The 17,931-nt window shown below is 36.6% G+C and overlaps 1 protein-coding gene across 1 annotated transcript in view; it reads right to left on the reverse strand.

Annotated features, from left to right (window-relative positions):
- Positions 1–1,103: 1,103 nt before the first annotated feature.
- The window catches only part of LOC128311193 (translation initiation factor IF-2-like), a 242,574-nt gene continuing 225,746 nt past the window's right edge, over positions 1,104–17,931 (reverse strand). The window contains exons 7-8 of the mRNA XM_053200569.1: positions 6,106–6,242; positions 1,104–1,798 (exon numbers count right to left, since the gene is read on the reverse strand). The gene's annotated coding sequence lies outside the window, so the exon portion shown is untranslated. The remainder of the gene's footprint in view (positions 1,799–6,105; positions 6,243–17,931) is intronic.

Below are 17,931 nucleotides of genomic sequence, written 5' to 3' on the forward strand. Positions count from 1 at the left end.
AGTAGGAGACAGTGGATTCATGCAAACTAAAACAGTAAAGAATTGCACAAAAGAGGGAGTAGTAACAGTGTTACAATTTACAGAGAGAGAAAGTATATGACCTAGACATCCAATCACTGGTACTGGAGTGAAAAAGAATTGGGTTCAAGTCCTGGCTCGGCAATTTATAGCTGTGTGATGCCTTATTTTACCTCTCCAAGGCTTTTTTTCTGCCATGTAATATGGGAATAATTTTAGTATCCATTTTATATGACTATTGGGACAACAAATGAGATTGTAGATGTATGAGTACTTACTCTGAGAAGCATTGATGCATAGTGAGCCTTCATTAAATCCTAACCATTATTATTGTTAGCCATTACTTAGCAAAAGGAGGTCATTGGTGATAAAGGAGATAGCAGTTTTAATGGCATCTGGGACAGAAGTCAGGTTGTATTGGGTAAGGAACTGAGCAGGAGCAGAGGAACCAGAGACACCAAGGTAGAAAACTCTGTTGCCTGACCATGAGGAGAGAAAAAAATATAGGATAATAACTTGAAGTAAAGTACAATAGAAGACATTTTAATTGTTTTGTTTCTCTTTTCCATTTATTTATATGTTTTTAATAAAAATTGTATATATTTAAGGTGTACAACAAGATGATTTGATATACATAAACATAGTCAAATAATTACTCTAGTCCAGCTAATTAACATGTCATCTCCTTACACAGTTACCAATTTTGGCATGATAAATGCAGAAGTTTACTCTCTTAGCCTATTTCCAGTGTTCAGTGCAGTATTATTAAGTATAGCAATCAGGCATATATATTAGATCTCTAGATTTTTTCATTCAATGTAACTACACCTTGTACACTTCGATCAACATCTCCCTATCCCCCAACCAAGCTCCTAGAAGCCACCACTCTTTTTACTCTCTGCTTCTATGAGTTTCACTTTTTTTTTTTTTAGGTTCCACATATAAGTTGGATCACACAGTATTTGTTTTTCTCCATCTGGTTTATTTCACTTAGCATAATGTTCTCCAGGTTTATCCATGTTATCACAAAAGGCAGGATTTCCTTCTTTCTAAGGGCTGAATAGTATTCCATTGTATATATATATCATATCTTCTTTATCCATTTATCTGTTGATGGACACTTGGGTTGTTTCCATGTCTTGACTATTGTGAATAATGCTTTGGTGAGCATGGGCATTGCAGATATCTCTTTGAGATCCTGATTTTATTTCCTTTGTGTATATACCCAGAAGTTGGATTGCTGGATCATATGGTAGTTCTATGTTTAATTTTTTGAGGAATCTCCATACTGTTTTCCACAATGACTACACCAATTTATAATCAACCAACAGGGTACAAGATATCCCTTTTCTCTACATTTTCACCAACACTTGTTAGCTTTTGTCTTTTTTATTGTAGCCACTCTAACAGAGTTTAGGTGATATCTCATTGCAGTTTTAATTTACATTTGCTGGATGATTTGTGATATTGAGCACCTTTTCATATATCTGTTGACCATTTGTATGTCTTCTTTTGAGAGATGTTTATTCAGGTCCTTCCCATTTTTTAATTGAGTTATTATTATGATGATGATGATGATGATGATTACCTATTGTGTGGTTTGAGTTTCTTATATATTTTGTCTATTAGCCCCTTATCATCTGTATGGTTTGCAAATATTTTCTCCCATTCTGTAGGTTGTCTCTTCATTCTGTTGATTGTTTCCTTTGCTATGCAGAAACTTTTTAGTTTAATACTGTTTGTTTCTTTTAAAAGGAAATTAACTTGGCATGTCTGTAGGCTGTGGGGAGAGTTGCAGGAAAAAAAAAAGAGATAATTGGTAGAGCAAGGCCTTAGAGGATGGTAGAACCCCCAAAATGAGTGGTGGAATAAGGCTTCAACTGTTGAAAAAAATAAAAGCCTTTCCACTGGAAATGGAAACAAAGAAAAGTTTAAAAAAAGATGAATAAAAGGAGATGTTGAAATTTTCATTTTTCAGAATGACAAAAATCTGAAGACTGGGCAGAATGGACAGACTCACCTCAGAAAATAAACATTAGTGTGACTTCAAGCCGTATTACAAAGCAGTAATCATCAAGACAGTATGGCACTGGAACAAAAACAGACACTCAGATCAGTGGAACAGAATGGAGAACCCAGAAATGGACCCACAAATGTATGGCCAACTAATCTTTGAGAAAGCAGGAAAGAATATCCAATGGAATAAAGACAGTCTCTTCAGCAAGTGGTGCTGGGAAACCTGGACAGCAACATGTCCAGTTGAACAAATGAACCTGGACCACTTTCTTACACCATACACAAAAATAAACTCAAAATGGATGAAAGACCTCAATGTAAGACAGGAAGCCATTAAAATCCTAGAGGAGAAAGTAGGCAAAAACTTCTTTGATCTTGGCCACAGCAACTTCTTACTCAACACGTCTCCGGAGGCAAGGGAAACAAAAGCAAAAATGAACTACAGGGACCTCATCAAAATAAAAAGCTTCTGCACAGAGAAGGAAACAATCAGCAAAACTAAAAGGCAACCAATGGAATGGGAGAACATATTTGCAAACGACATACCAGATAAAGGGTTAGTACCCAAAATCGATAAAGAGCTTCTCAAACTCAACACCCAAAAAACAAATAATCTAGTGAAGAAATGGGCAAAAGACATGAATAGACACTTCTCCAAAGAAGACATCCAGATGGCCAACCGACACATGAAAAAATGCTCCACATCACTCATCGTCAGGGAAATACAAACCAAAACCACAATGAGATACCACGTTACACCTGTCAGAATGGCTAACATTAACAACTCAGGCAACAATAGATGCTGGCCAGGATGCTGAGAAAGAGGATCTCTTTTGCATTGTTGGTTGGAATGCAAGCTGGTGCAGCCACTCTGGAAAACACTATGGAGTTTCCTCAAAAAACTAAAAATAGAACTACCCTACGACCCAGCAATTGCACTACTAGGTATTTATCCAAGGGATACAGGTGTGCTTTTTCGAAGGGACATATGCACCCCAATGTTTATAGCAGCACTATCAACAATAGCCAAAGTATGGAAGGAGCCCAAATGTCCATCAATGGATGAGTGGATAAAGAAGATGTGGTATATATATATACAATGGAATATTACTCAGCAATCGAAAAGAATGAAATCTTGCCATTTGCAACTACGTGGATGGAACTAGAGGGTATTATGCTAAGTGAAATTAGTCAGTCAGAGAAAGACAAATATCATATGACTTCACTCATATGAGGACTTTAAGACACAGAACAGATGAACACAAGGGAAGGGAAGCAAAAATAATATAAAAGCAGGGAGGGGGACAAAACATAGGAGACTCTTAAATATGGAGAACAGAGGATTACTGGAGGGGTTGTGGGAGGGAAGATGGGCTAAATGGGTAAGGGGCATTAAGGAATCTACCCCTGAAATCATTGTTGCAATATAAGCTAACTAACTTGGATGTAAATTAAATAAATAAAAACATTTTAAAAAAAAAGGAAAAAGAAAATAAACATTAGGAAGTGAGCTACACTTCAATGGCTAATGGTGTTGAAGATCATGGATTAGAAGCAAGTGCTTTGTTTGGATGGCTTCTGACATAGGAGATGGGGTGTAAATTTGACTTCACTGGTGAAAGGCAGGGTGTGTCCCAAATGATACCTCCCAATAATTCCTTAAGCCTTCAGTGAAGTTACGAAATTCACAAAACCATTATTGTGATAGGATTTCCTGTGGAAAATAGTGAAGGGGCCAAGATGAGCATCCTGGCTGTCAGGGACTCCTTAGAGACAAAACACAAGGTGCAAAAGGAATAGATAAGGCAAAGGCAATTAAGTGTTGCATTTGCATAAACCTTAAGGAGGGTTTCTTGACCTATACAGGTAGAGAAATGTGGGTTTAGGGCTTAGGTCAAATTGCTTAGGTCTCTGATAAAGGGAAACCCAAAATCACATCTCAGTTACATAAGTTTGTTAGGGAGGGTTGTGAGTGGGGTTAAACAAAGTAGCAATTTTGTTGAGATTGTTCCTATTTTATCACACACACACACACACACACTTGCATATTTTTTTTCCCCGCTAAGTGGGAGGCAAAGTCAGTTACTTTGAGTTCTGGTGGTGGTGATACCCTTGGGGGGTTGAAGAGATTGGTAATGGTGAAATCTACAGGGCTATATGATCCTCAGAGGAGCTTGATGTTCAAGGCTCAAGAGCCCTGAAAGCAGGAAGTTGGCTTACTCCATTTGTAGTTTCACCACGTGGGGTCAGAAGAGAATATGCAAGAGCAGGGACTGTACAGATCAGACATAGAGGGATTTGAATGATGGATCACTGGTGGATCTTCTCTATGTTGTTGGAGGATAGTGAAGAAGAAAAGTCTGGATTTATAAATGTAGAAATTAGGGCAGAGTCCTTATCTCAAGTCAATTCAATCTGACCCGAGCTTTGTTTTTTCTTTATTTTCAAGTTCCTACTGCATAACTGATTTCACAGCTGACAGACCCATATCAAACTTTAAATGATGAAGTCAAACAATAAATCAGTGAAAACTCATTTTTCATCCAATTTTTCAGAGCTATGTCACTTGTGTAAAGTGAGGTACACTTTATATAAGTAAGCTTATATTTAAAGTTATTTGTGTCGTATGATTAAAAAACTAATACCCACAACAACAAGGTCCTCATCTACCAGTGTAACAGAGACTAGCAAGTATTGTCATCTCCATGCTGTGGTGGGAAACCGAAGCATGGTGAGACTGAATCACTTCTTCATGGGTTCTTTGTATTCCAGAGCATCCCAGTTTCTGAATATATGGTGTAGCATGTAAGCTTCCAAACAAAAGAAGGAACAAACAAGCTATCATTTATTAATATTTATGGAGCCCTTGTGTCATGCTTAGCCCATGGTGAGTGCTATAAATTATTAAAATGAAGATGTGCAATGTATATTCCTGGACTTAAAAATTCTATAATCTGGTTAGAGAGACACAACCTCGATGTATTAGAAGTTTACAAAAAACATTAGAAGTAAATAACTTCAGACAATGGCAGGAAAAATCCTGAGGCATGTGTGAGATGAACAGTGAGTGGAATAGACAGTAAATTGGAGCTCAGAGGAAAGGAGAGGTCAGAATGGACTGGTGTTGACAGAAAAGACTTCACAACGGGGGCCAGAATTTGACTGGACCTTGGGGAATGGGTAGTATTTGGTGAGTCATCTTTATCATTATCATTTTGCTTATACAAGAGCAGTTGTATAAATATTAACCCTCCCAAGTATCCATTTTAAAGGACAGTTTCAGGGGTGCCTGGGTGGCTCACTCGGTTAAGCTTCTGACTTTGGCTCAGGTCATGATCTCATGGTTTGTGAGTTCAAGCCCTGCATTGGGCTCTGTGCTGACAGCTTGGAGCCTGGAGCCTGCTTCTGATTCTGTGTCTCGATTTCTCTCTGCCCCTTCCCCACTTGTGCTCTGTCTTTCTCTGTCTCTCAAAAATAAATAAATATAAAAAAATAAAAATAAAAAATAAAATAAAATAAAGGACAATTTCAGAAGTCTGAAAATAATTCCCTTTGAATAAGTATCAAGAAGAGGTGGAGATGGGAGAAAATGCCCTGAAGACTAATTTTAGTAAAATCCCATTTTCCCCCTGAGAACTGACTCTGCTGGATTAGATTGCATTTCCTTAGGAATTCTCATTACCTCCTATCTCACCTGTGTCTAAAATCTGCACTTGTGACATGGATGAGCCCTCTAGCTGCCCTGGTTTTTGGTGCTCTATAATGCTTTATTTCTTCATGATGTAAAAGTAAGCCAAACCTTGCTGGGTTCCCAGAATGGTCACTTCAGTTTTCTGAGGAGTTTTCCTGGGGCTGCTAAACATTGTGGCATGGATAGGATCATGGCAGGGCAGGGTGTTGCTATGCCTCATCTCTCAAGTGGAAAGCCTGTGGTCAAGGGTTCTGAGAATACACAGTTTGGAGTTCCTACTCAACTGATGACTGGATAGTCAGTTGATAGGGATAGAAAGGTCACTGAATAGTGACTGTCTCTAGAGTCCTCTGGAATTTTATGGGGGGGAGCAGACTTACACTGAAACAACTCTTCAAGAATGGGTCCTTGACATCTGTGACCTGAAACCAATAGGTTCCGAACGTGTCTATTCTTCAAATACACACCCATGCCTTCTTGGTCTCTCCACACAAAAGCCTTATTCTCTCATTTCCTCCTAAAATGAAGTTACGTAATCCATAAAAAAAAAAAAAAGAGCTTATCTGTTCATTAAATGCAAGCATTCAGCAATCCAAAACTCTATATTTAGAAACACAGTTAACTTTCATCAAAATGAGGACCAAGAAAACACGGGAAATCCTCTTTCCACCCCTGGCACATAAAATTGCTAGACACTAAAAACATTTTTTTTAAAAAAGTGTATAGCTGAGGGGCGCTGGGTGCCTCAGTCAGTTAAGTGTCTGACTTCGGCTCAGGTCATCATGATCTTGCAGTTTGTGAGTTAGAATCCCGCATTGGGCTCTCTGCTGTCCACACAGAGCCTACTTCAGATCCTCTGTTTCCCACTCTTTTGTGCCCCTCCCCCATGCACTCTCTCTCTTTCTCTCTCAAAAATAAACAAAAAAAAGTGTCTGAGCTACTAAATAAGAAATAGAAATTTCCATGTGTCAAAAATTGAGAATCCACAGAGATGAATGCTACCCAGCATCTTGGGGTATGGATTTTAACAACTGGAAAGGGCAGTCAAGTCTCTAGTTCTGCACATGGGAATAGCCTATAGTTAGGCCCCCCACAGACCATGGGCCAGGCTCCTATCCTTGGGACATGGATACTAACAGAGCTAAGAGATGAAGGTCCTTGGTGCACCTGGATGGCTCATTCGGTTAAGCGTCGACTTCGGCTCAGGTCATGATCTCTCAGTTCGTGGATTCAAGCCCTATGTCACGCTGTGTGCTGACAGTTCGGAGCCTGGAGCCTGCTTCTGACTCTGTGTCTCCCTCTCTCTCTGCCCCCCCCCCCCACTCATGCTCTGTCTCTCTGTCTCTCAAAACTAAACATTAAAAAGAAAGAAAGAAAGAAAGAAAGAAAGAAAGAAAGAAAGAAAGAAAGAAAGAAAGATTCTTATTCTGTGTTGCCTATGTAGGGCTCGAATTCTCACAATAACCTCATCACATAGCAGCCCTGTGCCAAAAATCTAAGTTAAACACTTGTGTGTGATCAGTGAATCCCATTGAATGCTCAGCAATGGCAATCTTGGAAAAGCTTGATGGGGTCTTATCCACAACCAAGGGCACAAATGCAAAAGGGACTTTAAGTATGCTTAAAAGTATTAAGAAAGTAGGGGAGGGTAGGAATAGAACTTGAAAGAATAGGACATACTTCTTTAAAATGGAAGAATTTGAAAAGAATCGTGTAGCATGGCAGACTGTATCTTCCAAAATGGTTACACACGGATGGCCACTGCAATGTTTCCCATCCCTCATGCTTTTCTCTTACAACATTTCCTTCATACTCTTTCCATCAAAAAGTGTCTATGTCAACTCCTATGTCAAAAAGAGGTCTATGTCAACTCCTTTGAGGGACACGATTGTGACTCACTTGCAATGAAAACAGTGAGGTATAAGTGGAGGCACCTGTGTGGCAAAGTTCCGTTAAGTGACCAGCTCTTGATTTCAGCTCAGGTCATGATCTTAGGGTTAATGAGATCGAGCCCTGCATCAGGTTCCATGCTGACAGTGTGGAGCCTGCTTGGGATTCTCTCTCCCTTTCTCTTCCACTCCCTCTGTCTCTCCCCCGCCCCCTCAAAAATAAACAAATCACATTGAAAAAACTATTTAAAAATTGAGGTATAAGTGATGCTGTGTGACTTCTGAGACTATATCAGAAATGTGGCGCAGGTTTTGCCTTGCTAACTGGATCACTTGTGCTGGAGTCCTGAGCTGCCATGTAAGTAGTTCAACTGCTTAGGAATTGGCAGGGGTGAGGAAGCCCAAGTTAGCCCATGCAAAATGACCACATGTAGAGGTCGGGTGACTAAAGAAAGAGAGATCTCTGGCCATATGCAATGTCTTCTGTCACTGCTGTGTGAGCTCTAACCACTGTCTGACTGCAACTGCAGAAGAGGCCCTAAGCCAGAACCTCTGACGGAATCTTTTCTGAATTCCTCATGTATGAAATCACAAGCAAAATAAAAAGATTGTTTTAAGCTGCTAAGTTTTGAGATAGTTTATTATGTGGCAATAAATAACTAGAACATACAGGAACCCTGGAAGTTAAAATATGGAGAAAACTTATTGAGAAAACAAAGTTAAATAGTAATTCAGAGTAGCTAAAGAGAAACTTACAGAATTAGAATTACAGAATACATATAAAGAAATTACGCAGAATGCAGAGCATAGAGAGAAAAAACCAGAAAAACCAAAAGGGAAATTAGGAGTTGTGGAAGTTGAAATAAGAAGTTATATCATAGGTCTGGTAGGGATTGCAGAGAAAGAAAACAGAGATAGGAAGAGAGCAAATATTTAAACAGATAATGGCTAAAAATCTTGAGAATCAAAGAAAGATATGAGTCTTCAGGCAGAAATTGTACAAATGAATTAAGTAGAATAAATAAAAACAAATCCAAATCTAGATATAGTAGAGTGGAAATATAGGAAATTAGGTTAAAAAAAAAAGTCAAGGTGAAAGAGATAACCTTAGAACTTCAAGATAGATGGGATGGGGCACCTGGCTGGCTCAGCCAGTTGAGCATCTGACTTCGGCTCAGGTCATGATCTCACAGTTCATGGATTCAAGCCCCACGTTGGGCTCTGTGCTGACAGCTCAGAGCCTGGAGCCTGTTTCAGATTCTGTGTGTGTCTCTCTCTGCCCCTCCCCCACTCATGCCTCTCTCTGTCTCTCAAAAATAAACGTTTAAAAAAAAATAGGACAGATTATCTATTGGATTAGGCCAGGTGAAATAAAGATCACTATAGATCAAAAATGACTGAGTAGGAACTCTGTTTCTGCTTATGAAGGAGTAACTGCTATGGGAATTGCCCTCCCTCTGTAAATAGCTAGAAAGCAAGACAAATGTACTGACCCAAATGTCCACTACTTGTGAACAGATGAACAGATTGCAGTTTATCCATGTAGTAGAATGTTAGCCAGCCAAAAAAAAAAGGAGCAAATTACTGGCAAATACAGTAAAATGAATAAAGCCCAAAAGCATTATGCTAAATGAAAGGGCCAAGATACAAACAAGCATATACTGTATGATTCCAAGTATGTGAAATTCTAGAAAATTCCATGTAATCTATGGTGACCAAGAGTAGATTGCCAGCATAGCAAGAGAGGATAGACTGTAATGGGTGTTGAGGGAACATTTTGGGTGTTGGAAATGTTTTATATCTTGACTGTGATGGTGGTTACATTGTTGTACATTTGCCAAAACTCATTTAATTATATACTTCAAACTGGTGAATTTTATTATTTGTAAATATACCTCAATAAAATATGGCTGAATACTGGAAATTTCATATGGTTGGATATAATATAAAGACAGAATGACAGTAGTCTTTTTATCAGTATAGTAGATGGTAAAACGCTGTAACATTATATTCTCGAAACACCGAGGAAAAAATTAGTATCAACCTAAGAGTCTTTACCTAGTTAAATCAGCGGCTTTCCAACATTAGTGTGCATCAGAATCATCTGGAGGGTTTATGAAAACATAACCCCCAGAGTTTCTGATTCAGGAGGTTTTAGGTGGGCTGAGAACACACTTTCTAATAAGGTCCTACATATTTCCGATTCTATTGTTGTAGGGACTATACTTGAGAACCACCAAGCTGAACCATTGCATGAGAGCAGTGAAAACAGGGAAATTTTAGTCTTACAACAGCTAAGAGAGTTCAGTATCTACAAATCTTCTCTGAAAGAACTAGTAAGCTATTCTTCAATACAAAGGAGACCAAATGCAAAAGGGGTAAACAGGAGGCAAGAAGCACTTTCTTAAATATTACAAATACATCTCCCCCACCAAATTGCCAGAACACTGTTCTCTGGATGAATCTCTTTTATTCCATCCTGTGAAAGGTTTCCTCGTAGTTGCCAAGAATATGTTGAATGACTTCTCATTGCAATAGAAAAGGAGGTGGGAAAGGAAGTTCTGTTCTGCTATCCTTAACAGATTTAGTTATTTTCCTGCTACAAATCTAAGAAGCAGTTTATCGTTGGTAGGAGAGACCAATCAGGGTATACAGTACAGGTCCAGTTGGTTCACATAATGGCAAAATAGGTATGAGATGATGGAAGTGATCACCCCTGGGTGCAGGCAATAGGGGCTGCATTTTCTTTGGAGGTTCTAAAAACAATTGTAAAGTCAAGTTAAAGTAGATACGCTTTTGATTATCACCATGTTCCAGCAATTCTAAATAATGTCAGTGATAACATACTCATCCCCAATAAAACCTTTGATTGGTCTAACTTCTAAATAGTTGTTGACATTCTCTCACATTTTAATAATAGAGGTAAACTTAAAATTAGCACATTTTTATTCCTTATACTTTAATAAATACTGCATTCTTCCTGAAAGTTAATATGGTAAATTCCCAGTTACACAGTCAGCTTCCAAAATATTAAGTCTTAGCCACATGCTTTTGTTTCAAGAGTAAGTCAGTAATGGGACAGAATAATTTGAGTTTGCTTTCTGTCTCTAACCCTAGAGGTATCATGTATTTCCAAATTTAAATAGAAGATTAGAAATAAACCCTCATACCATAGTGCTTGTAAAAACAAGGACACACAACTTGAGTTACTAAAATTCCATCTTTCTATGTGACCGCTTAGACTTTTTACTTGTGTTTGAAATTTAAAATGGTAAGACAGAATGTAAAATTTGAGATGTAATATTTTTGTTTAGTGAGGGCAAATTTTAGTTCATTCAAAATAGTTTTTTTGCATATTAATATCTCTAAAACAAAAATTTCTTTTCAGTTGTTTTTTTCATTTGTTCTTAAGCTGTTATTATTCATTATTATAACATACTAATATGTAAATATAAGGGTTTTTAATCTTTAACTCCAAAAATGTATTATCATTAAAAAGTATTAATCTATTACTGATTTCCTTATGTGAATCATACTATTTATATTTATATATTTTTTACTGTCATATATGTCAGTAAACATACAAACATTTAAATAAAAGAAAACTTTTATTGTCTGTTTTCTTTTCTGGCCATCAGGATTACTTATTTAATTTTATGGTTATTATTGAAATAATTTTGTCTTATAGAGGAAGGAATATTAAGAATGATATGTCCTGTTGCTGGCTGGTACTGGGTGCTTGTGAATTGTGAAATGATCCTGTGGAGTAAAAAAAAAATACATAAATATAAATAGTATGATGCATAAAAGGAAATCAGTAATAGACTAATACTTTTTAATGATAAATCTTTAAATGACTAATGCCAGTCCTGGACTTAATTAAGAAGTTGATGAAGTTTAACTTCTGTATCTGGCTTCTGGTCCTTTAAGCCTCTAGTGTGTGCCCACCTTCTTTTCACAAGGCCAAGGCACCTGGGGTCATCCTGTTCTCCCTGAAGGCTCCTCTAATAAAAATATTTTTTATGCTAAGGTCTAAAAAACTAAAAACAGCCAAATGTAATCTCATCCAATGTATTTACTTTTTTAAACATAAGCTTTTTATTTTGTGATGATTGTAGAGTCACATGTAGTTGTAAGAAATAAAACAGAAATCTTGTGCACTCTCTGCCCAGTTTCCCTCAATGATAATATCTTGAAAAACTAGAGCACAGTATCATAACCAGGTCATTGATATCGATATTCAACATTATGTTGTCCTTTAATAGCACTATCCACTTTCCTTGCAGCCCCACTACTTCCTTAATTCCTGGCAACCACAAATATGCTCACCATTTTTTATGATTTTGTCATTTCAGAAATGTTATATAAATAAAATCATACAGTATGTAACCTTTAAGAATTGGCTTTTCTCACTCAGCCTACTTCTCTGGAGATTTATCCAAGTTGTTGTATATATCTATAGCTCATTCCTTTATTACCTAGTAGTATCTCGTGGTATGAATGTACTACAGTTTTTAAAACCATTTACGCATTGAAGGACACTTGTGTTCTTCTAGTTTTTGATTATTGTAAATAAAGCTGCAATAAACATTCATGTACAGGTTTCTGGGTGAATATAAATTTTCATTTCTCTGGGATAAATGCTCAAGAGTTTCATTCCTTCGTTATATGGTAGTTGCATACCATTGTTGTTGTTGAGTAGAAGAAATTGCCAAATTATTTTCCAGAGTGACTTTCCCATTGTGCATTTTCACCAGCAGTGTGTGAGGGATCTAGTTCATCTTCATCAACATATGGTGTTGCCATTATTTTTTGTTTTAGTCATTCTGATTGTTGTATAATGATATCTGCTTGTGGTTTTAATTTACATTTCCCTACTGGCTAATAAAATAGAACATCTTTGCAGGTATTGTGTGCCTTTGTATATCCTTTTTAGTAAAATGTCTATGTCTTTTTCCCATTTTTTCATTGGATTGTTTGGTTTTTACTATTACATTTTGAGAGCTCTTTATATTTTCTAGATACTAGTCCTTTGTCAGATATATGTTTTGAAATAATTTCTCCCAGACTGTAGTTTGTTTGCCTTTGTATCCACTTAATAGGGTCTTTCACAGACCAAAAAATTTTAACTTTTGCTAAGTCTCACCTATCAATTTTTCCTTTTATGGATTGTGCTTTGGAGGGCCCTAGGCTCAGGCCAAGGTATTTTTTCTCTTGTTGCATTTGGTAAAACAGCTATTGCCTCAAAGTTTTTCATCTTTCTGGTTCTTGGCTAGAGAAAGTAAGCTTTTATTGGGACTTTCATGTCTATGTTTGTTGGCATTTCCAAGTTGCCATCTTCTTTCAACATCCAGTCTGGGTATATGAGGCAAAAAAAAATTTAAAGTAACCCACCACTATGTCATTCCTTGGGTCCTGAGGTCTCTAGTCTTTAAATATAACATCTAGAGTTTTTCGTTGTACTTAGTAGGAAGACTATAGAGATGTATATCTCCTCTATTTTCCTCAAAGCAGAAATCCTGTATTTACTTTCTATTAGGGATTTAGGGATAAAGTCTGATGAAAGAAAGTGGGGCATCAGATTTCTATTTTGATTAATTTTTTTGATAGTAAGGCCAGTCCTTTTATTTTTTTAATATTTATTTTTGAGAGAAAGAGTGAGACAGAGTGTGAGCAGGGGAGGGGCAGAGAGACACAGAATCTGAAACAGGTTCCAGGCTCTGAGCTGTCAGCACAGAGCCCAAGGCGGGGCTTGAACTCACCAACCATGAAATCATGACCTGAGCCGAAGTCTGACACTCACCTGACTGGGCCACCCAGGTGCCCCAAGGCCAGTCCTTTTAAACTATGAGAAGACAGTCCCTTTAAAATCAAAGACAGATTCACTGACATGGATATGCATATAGAGGATTCACAGTCTGATTTAGCACATTAAGTCAAGCCACAAATAAACAGGCAAATGCATATGTTATTACAGGTCAAGGATGATTGCCTTTTGGAACAGGTCAATCCAAGTTAAATGTGCACAAAGGAAGTAGCTATAGGAGTGTCATGAGTAGTCTCTTTCTTTGAATCAATCTGGGAAGAATGCCTGAAGGAAATGATGTTTCAGGAGTTGCTGTACAATATGGGGAAAGGGCTTGTCAATTGAATGGCAAAAAACCCACACGGTTTAATATTTTGCAGTGCATTTTTTTCATCTCTAGAAGTTTAGTGTGTTTTTATATTTTCCATTACTCTCTCCATTATGTTCATGTTTTTTCTCTACTTCCTTAAATGAACAGAGCTTATTTATAACAGCTGTTCTCTGTGGGAGAGGGAGTGGGAAATCGATTATGGAGTGGCTTTGGGGTAAGTTGAGGGAAGTGACTGAGATGCAAAAGATGACAGAAATCAGAGTCATAATTTTTGAGATAGAAAAAAGTAAGAGATTCTAGACCCATCTCCTCATTGCAAATGCTAAATGTCAAGGTGGTGTGTATGCATAGAGGGTCGCTGTGTTTATTGCATACGTGTGTGTGTGTGTGTATACATATACATATATATACACACACACACATTATATGTATATACACATGTGTATATATATATGTGTGTGTGTGTGTGTGTGTGTGTGTGTATATATATATATATATATATATATATATATATATATATATATAGAATCATTTAAGAATATCATATAGAGGGGCGCCTGAGTGGCTCAGTTGGTTAGGCATCCGGCTTCGGCCCGGCTTCGGCTCATGTCATGATCTCACGGTCCGTGAGTTCAAGCCCCGCGTTGGGCTCTGCTGACAGCTCAGAGCCTGAAGCCTGTTTCAGATTCTGTGTCTCCCTCTCTCTCTGACCCTCCCCCATTCATGCTCTGTCTCTCCCTGTCTCAAAAATAAATAAACATTAAAAAAAAAAAAGAATATCATATAGACATAATACCCTTTACCCTAAATATTTTAGTTTGTGTTTTCTAAGAAAAATGATATTGATATTCTCTTGCATAATTACCCTGCAGTCATCAGATACAGGCATTTAATACTGATATAATGTTATTATCTAATATTCAGTACATATTTAAAATTTACCAGTTTCCCCAATAATGTCCTTTATAGTCATTTTCCTTTCCCTCTGATCCCGTATTCTGTCCAGGATCGTATTACATTGACTTGTCATATCTTTCTAGTCTTCTTTAAAATAGAGCATAGAGCATCCCTCAGCTGGTTTTGTTTATTTCATCACAGTTGCATTCAAGTTAGACATTTTTGGCATGAGTATTATATAAGTGATATTGTGTCCTCTTCAATATATCACATCAGGAAGAACAGCATGTCAATTTGTCTTATTGGTAATTTTGTCTTGTTGATAATTTTTATCACTTGGTCAAGGTGATGTCCACCACGTTTTTCAACTGAAAAGTTACCATTTCTCACTTTGTAATCATTTCTGGTATTCTTCATTCCTTTGTGTATATCCAAATTTCCATCTGTTATCATTTTTTATGTGCCTCTATAACTTCCTTTATCATATTTTTATAGGAAAGATCTCCTGTAAATAAATTGTCTTTGCTTTGTCTGAAAATAACTTTATTTCACTCTCATTCTTGAAATATATTTTTGCTGGTTAAAGAATTCTAGATTTCAGCTTTCTCCTTTCAGTAAAGAAGTAAAGCGGTAAAGAAGCCCCATTGTCTTCTAATTGCATAGTTTTCAACAAGAAGTATGACATCATTCTTATCTTGGTTCTATATTGTACCATATGATTTCCTCTGAACTTGTTTACAATTTTTTTATGGTTAGTTTTCAGAAAATTGGCACGGTAGACTTATTCTGCTTCTTGAAGCAGTAGCTTAGGTTATTGATTTTAGATCTTTCTGCCTTCTAATATCAGTGATTAAAGACATAAAATTCCCTCTAAGCACTGCTTTATCTGCCTTCCATAAATGTTGATATGTCATGTTTCATTCTTATTCAGTCTAAGATATTTTCCAAGTTTCCTTGTGACTTCTTTGAGCCATGGTTTGTTTAGAAATGTGTTGTTTATTTTCTAACTATTTCTGATTTGTTCACATTTCTTTTTGTTGTTGACTTCTAACTACTTTGGTGTGGTCAAAAATAATTTAATAATTAAATTGAAACTTAAATAATTTCAATCCTTTCAAATTTATTGAGAGGCACCTGGGTGGCTCAGGCAGTTAAGTGTCTGACTCTTGGTTTTGGCTCATGTCCCATGATCTCATGGTTTGTGAGTTTAAGCCCTGCATAGGGATTCTCTCTCTCTCCCTCTTTCTCTCCACCCCTCCCACTCTCTCTCTCTCTCTCTCTCTCAACATGAAAAAACCCTTTTTAAAAAGTTAAAAAAATAAATTTATTGAAACTTGTTTTTATGGTCTAGCATATGGTCTATCCTGGCGAATGTTCCATGGATACTTGAAAAGAAGGTCTATTTTGTTGTTTGGGGGTATAGTGTTCTGTAAATGCCAGTTAGGTCAAGTTGGTTGTGTTGTTCAAGTCCTCTATATTCTTGTTTACCACTTAGTTTTATCAATTACTGAGAAGGGAGTGTTGAAGTTTCCAACTATAATTGTTGAATTGTGTATTTCTCCTTTTAATTCTGTCACTTTCTGTTTTATGTATTTTAGAGCTCTGCTGTTAGGTGCATATATACTTTTATAATTTTTATATTTCTTCACTGAAGAAAACTCTTTATCCTCTTGAAATTTAACTCTTTATTCTCATGAAATTTCCCCCTCCTCTTCTAGTAGGATTTCTTGTTTCAGTATTTATTTGTCTGATGTTAATATGGCCACTCCAGCTTCCTTATGGTTACTGTATACTTTTGGTCATCTATATTAGTCAAGGTTCTCTAGAGAAACAGAATCAACAGTGCGTGTGCGTGCATGCGCGCGCGCACACACACACACACACACACACACACACACACGCATTTATTTTTAAGGAATTGGCTCACCTGATAAGTCAAAATCTACAGAGTAGGCTGGCAGAGTGAGGACCCAGGGGAGTCATGGTTTGATCTAAAGGCCACCTATTGGCAGAATTCCTTGTTGCTCAGGGGAGGTCAGCTTTTGTTCTATTAAGACCTTCAACTGATTTGGAGAAGGCCCACCCATATTATGGAGGGTAATGTCCTTTATTCAAAGTTCATTCACTTAAATGTTAATTTCATCCAAAAAAATTTTTTTACAGAAATGTCCAGAATAATGTTTGACTAAATATCTTGGCACTATGGTCCAGCCAAGTTGACACATGAAATTAACAATCACACCATCCTTTTACTTTCAATCCATTTGTGTCTTTGAATCTAAACTTTCTCTTGTAGACAGCATATCATTGGATGTTGTTTTTTCTTCCAGTCTGACACTCTGCTTTTTGATCGGAATATTTAGTCTATTCACATTTAACATAATATGTAACATGGTTAGACTTACATATGCCATTTTCCTATCTGTCTTCAATAGATCTCATGGCTTTTATTTTGTTTCTCTATTATTCCCTGGTTGTATTTTTTTTTGTGTCAAACAAACATTTTAGTATATAATTGTTTTTCCTATTTTGACTTTTTATAACTATTTTTTTAAGTAGGTTTCACACCCAGCATACAGCCCAATGCAGGGCTCATACTCAGGACCCTGAGATCAAGATCTGAGCTGAGATCAAGAGTGAGACACTTAACTGACTGAGCTGCCCAGGTGCCCCTTTATTACTATTTTTAAAGTTTTTGTTGTTGTTGCTCTAGGGATTATAATGTACATTTTAATTACCACAATCTACTGCAGGTTAATACTGTCTTAATTCCAGGAAAATATAGCAACTTTTCTCCAATATAACTCCATCTCCATCTCCTTCTTTTGTGTTATTATTGTCATATAATTTAGTATATGTGTTATAAAACCAACAATATATTAGTATAATTATTATTTTATACAGTCTCATATTTTTAAAGAAAGTAAGAGAAAAAAGAGAAAATATATTTATTTATAAACTATATATTATATATTTATAAATACATTTCTTATTTATTATATTTGCTTATATGTTTTATTTACCCACAATTTATTATTTCTGTGCTCTTCATTTCTCTCTGTGGATTGTATTTAAGCCCAAACAACTTCCTTTAGTATATCTTGTATGACAGGTTGACTAATAACGCATTCTCTGAATTTTGACCATCAGAAACTTCCTTATTTTTAATTTTGATGGATATGGAATTCTTGATTAAAAGGTTTTTCTTGCACTTTGAATATGTCACTCTTATGCCTTTTGGCTCCATTACTTCTGATGAGAAGTTAGCTTTTAATCATATTTT

The sequence above is a fragment of the Acinonyx jubatus genome, chromosome A3 (genome assembly GCF_027475565.1).
Source record: "Acinonyx jubatus isolate Ajub_Pintada_27869175 chromosome A3, VMU_Ajub_asm_v1.0, whole genome shotgun sequence".
Taxonomy (NCBI): domain Eukaryota; kingdom Metazoa; phylum Chordata; class Mammalia; order Carnivora; family Felidae; genus Acinonyx; species Acinonyx jubatus.